General features: G+C 42.9%; 1 protein-coding gene across 1 annotated transcript in view; it reads left to right on the top strand.

Annotated features, from left to right (window-relative positions):
• Positions 1 to 4,534, top strand: part of CDK12 (cyclin dependent kinase 12) — a 104,850-nt gene that overhangs the window by 99,332 nt on the left and 984 nt on the right. The window lies entirely within an intron of this gene.

Raw genomic sequence — 4,534 nt, 5'->3', positions numbered from 1 at the left:
CAAGTAGCTGGGACCACAGGCGCCCGCCACAACGCCTGGCCATTTTTTGGTTGCAGCCATCATTGTTGTTTGGCGGGCCTGGGCTGGGGATTCCAACCCGCCACCTTAGGTGTATGTGGCTGGCGCCTTAGCCGCTTGAGCCACAGGCGCCAACCCCTGTACTTGAACTCTTTCTGGTAATCACCAGGATCCAAACCCAGGATCCCTAGCCTCTGCTGCCCCATGACCCTGAAAATTCCACTGGGGTAGGGAGGACTCATCAGTCTTTATTCTTCCCCACATATATCCTCAGGCCAAGACTGATGTGTCTGCTACCATCAAGGGCCCTACCTGAAGCAGAGGGCAGCTCTAGGGGTACAGTGGGGTCTTGGCACTAAATGCGTATATGCCCGTGCATTGGGCACACTGGTTTATTAGTGTTATTTCAGCATTGTGATGCAGAGAGAGTAAGTGTAACAGCTGCTCCTTGCTTGCAGTGTTTATTGTTACCTAGAGACAACCTCCTGGCTTTTTCCCAGCTCTCCCCTAACCTAACCCCCTCCCTGCCAACAATCCTGCTCTTCCCCACACTGATGGGAAATTTATAGCTTGCCCATACCATGCTTTTAACCCTCTCTTGTCCATAGGGTAGATGGGCTGAGGGAAGCCAAAATGAGCAATGGGCATGTTTGGGCCCCGCAGGGTAGAATAATGTGTGGAGGAAGAAGAGAAAAGTGACATTCTTTCCCCTTCATTGTATGTGTCCAGTATTAGGCCCCAGTTGCCCTCTTGGCTCTTATGTAGGGAGAAAAGAGGAAATGTCTTTGGACTTAGCTTTGAGATCCTGGAAGAGCTCCTTTAGACCTAGCCTTGGGATCCTGGCATCCTCTTTACAAAATTATTCTCTGCCCTGGGTATTTCTAAGCCTCAAATTGAGTTGCCTTGACCTGCGCAAATATAGCGAGGTAATATGGATATGGAGGGGTAAATACAGGATGGCAGAATCTCTAGCCCCCTTCTTTATGTCTGAGACGGAGGTAGCTATAGAGATGTCATATTGAGACCAAAAAGTGGCTCTGGTTTGAAAGATGCTGGCTAGACCTCCACAGCTGGGTAGATGTCAAACATGAAGCCTGCTGTTGAGCCTGGTGGAAAAAACTATCCACCTTAACTTAGAGCCTGGCACTAAGGTCCTAAGAGACTCTCAGGATGTTCTCCAAGCTGGTCTTTTTGGTTTGATTAGGCTACTCCTTTCTGCATGTCCTTCCTGGCTCACTTTCTCCTGCATAACTTTTGGTTTGATACCTTGGAATACATCCAAGAGACTAAAGAAACTGGGGTATCCTAATAATGGCTTCAACAAAGCTGGGGAAAGAGAAGCCCCCTCCGTGCCTTCTTGACCAAAGATCTTTCACAGAGAGGCACCAAATCATCTACTCACCATCTTCATTGGAAACAGGAGAAGAGATAAGGCATTCCAGCATGTGGAAAAACTTACAGGATGAAAAACATTAGAATGAGTCTACTTCTCTTTAGAGCAGCAGTTCTCAACCTGTGGATGGTCACGGCGTTAGGAAGGTTGAGAACTACTGCTTTAGAGACTTTTCTTCTGCCTGCAGTGAGTTTAAGTCTGTGTCTACCCAAGGAGTATTGAAAGAACAAGATCACTTTTCCAGGCCTCCTCCGGACAGCCTCAGCACACTTTCCACACGGTGTACCTCTCCTCGGTCCTTCTAAATAGAGTATGTGTGGTGGTCAGATTACAAGTTTCAAAGGCAGGCAGCTCTGGGTTTCATTGCCCGTGCTGCCACTTACCAGTTGTACTACCTTGGTAAGTCACTTAATCTCTTTCCTAGTTTCCTTGTCTGTGAATGCAGACAACTACTCCTTAAGGCTGTGAGAATTTTGTGAAATAATGTGTGTAAAGCACCTAGGATAGTGCTTGATAGGTGCTCAGTCAACAGTGGTTAATGCAATAGGGCACTGCTACTTTTGTGAAATCGTACGATGCCCCTAAGGTTATAGGCTAACTGTGTGTAAGTTCAGATGCTGTCCATCATGTAGAATGTCCATAGTTTACTATGTGATGTGGAGTGTACGTGGCGGTCCCTGGAAATGAAGTAGCTCCAGTCACTTAATTCAGACTCCCCAAGAATTAGTGCCGCCCCATTCTCATGCCTCTTAAGCCAGGAGCACATTAGCCACTATTCTGCATAGAAATACAACTTCATCCAGGATGGAGCTGGGAAAGATAGTCATTTAGATAACAACAACTGGTGCTAGCCACATACACCAAGGCTAATGGGTTCGAATCTGGCCCAGACCAGCTGAACAACAATTACAACTGCAACAACAACAAAATAGCCAGGCATTGTGGGGGGTGCCTGTAATCCCAGCTACTTGGGAGGCTGAGGCAAGAGAATCGCTTAAGCCCAAGAGTTGGAAGTTGCTGTGAGCTGTTATGCCACAGCACTCTACCAAGGGTGACATAATGAGACTCTGTCTCAGAAAAAAAAAGAAGAAGAAGAAAATAGATAACAAGAACTAGCATTTGCCAAGCACTTTATAGTTTGTCAAATATATGTACCTGCATTAGCTCTTTTGATTCCTGGCATAACCCAATGAACAAAAGATCATCAGGCGCAGTGGCTCTTGCTTATAATCTCAGTACTTTGAGAGGCTAAAGATTGCCAGGCGTTATTTTCTGAGACAAGAGTCTCAAGCTGTTGCCCTAGGTAAAGTGCCATGGTGTCACAGCTCACAGCAACCTCAAACTCCTAGACTCAAGTGATTCTCCTGCCTCAGCCTCCCAAGTAGTTGGGACTACAGACACCTACCATAATGCCTAGCTTTTTTTTTTTTTTGCAGTTGTTTTAGCTAGACTCAAGTGATTCTCCTGCCTCAGCCTCCCAAGTAGTTGGGACTACAGACACCTCCCATAATGCCTAGCTTTTTTTTTTTTTTGCAGTTGTTTTAGCTAGCCTGGGCCTGATTCGAACCCGCCAGCCTCAGTGTATGTGGCTGGTGCCCTACCCAATGAGTATGCCCACCACTTATATTGGGTATATATTTTTAAGTATGTTTGAAGTCTTGGGCTCAGGCCTGTAATCCTGTCACTCTGGGAGGCAAAAGGTAGGAGGATCCTTTGAGTTCAGGAGTTCATGACCAGCCTGAGAAAGAGTGAGCCCTCATCTTTACTACAAGTAGAAAATATTAGCTAGGCATTGTGGCAGCCACCTGTAGTCGCAGCTTTAACCCGCGAAGGTTGAGGTTGCTGTGAGCTAGGCTGACACCATAGCACTGTAGCCTGGGCAACAGAGTAAGATTCTATCTCAAAAAATAATAATAGTAAAATAAAAAATAAAGTCTATAATAGAGTACCACATATTTTATCACCTAAATTTGTGCTGATTTGTAAGTCTCATCCTTATTTTTAATCATTTATCTTTACCATTATAAATAATACCACATTGAATATCCAAATACATAAAACTTCATGCATTTTTTATTGGTTAATTCCAAGAAGTAGAATTACTGGTCAACAGATAGAAGAACCCATCCTCCATGGTTATGTTCATTTTATTGATGTGTACCCTAATGAGAATATTTATTAACATTCCCTTTTGGAATTTAACAATAAAAGCATAAGGGTGGACCCTTCTTCCTTCTATACCCATCAGAGACGTTAATAGTCTATCATAGCTTTAAAAAAATGATCATTATAGATTAACATGCAACTGTGAGAAATAATCCAGTGACCCCTTCCTACATGTATGTTTTCCTCACTTTCACCTAATAATAACATTTTCAAAACTATAGTATATCACAACTAGGACATTGACATTTATAGAATTCATTAATCTTGTCCAGATTTATCTAGTTTCACTTGTTCTCATGTATGTATGTGTATATATTAATTGCTATGCTATTTTATTACTATGTAATTTGATATATTTATCACTACAGTCAAGAGGCTACTCAACAGTTCTAATACCACAAGTAATTTTCATATTACCACACAATCACAACTCCCTCCCTCCCAACCCCCTTCATCTCCATCTTCAAAGATGGAATTACACATCTGTAACTTGTTATAATTGTCTTTTTTCATGCAGCATAATTCCTTGGAGATCCATCCAAGTCTTTGTGTGTATCAATAGTTCATTCTTTTTATGTACTCTGTGGTATAGACATACCACAGTTTGTTTAGCCAGTCACCTGGTGGAGGACATCTGGGCTGATTCCAGTTATTAGCTGTTACAAATAAAGCTGGTATGAATGTTCATGCATAGATTTTTGTGTGAAGATAAACTTTTTTTTTTTTAACATTACCAAGTTGCCCATCAGCAAGGTCCTCTCACTTTGTACTCATTAGCAATGAATGAAATAACTCATTTCACTTGGTTTGCTGAGTGTTTTATTTTAATCTTTTTTTTAAAGACAGCTTCTCTGTTATCCAGGTTGGAGTACAGCAGCACAATCATAGCTTACTGGGACTTCAAGCTCCTGAGCTCAAGCAATCCTCATACCTCAGCCACCCAAATGGATAGGACTA

This window comes from Otolemur garnettii, unplaced genomic scaffold (genome assembly GCF_000181295.1).
Source record: "Otolemur garnettii isolate 467f Iridium unplaced genomic scaffold, OtoGar3 scaffold00018, whole genome shotgun sequence".
In the NCBI taxonomy this organism is placed as follows: Eukaryota; Metazoa; Chordata; class Mammalia; order Primates; family Galagidae; genus Otolemur; species Otolemur garnettii.
The sequence above is the reverse complement of the archived record's forward strand: the minus strand, read 5'-3'. Positions and strand labels throughout refer to the sequence as shown.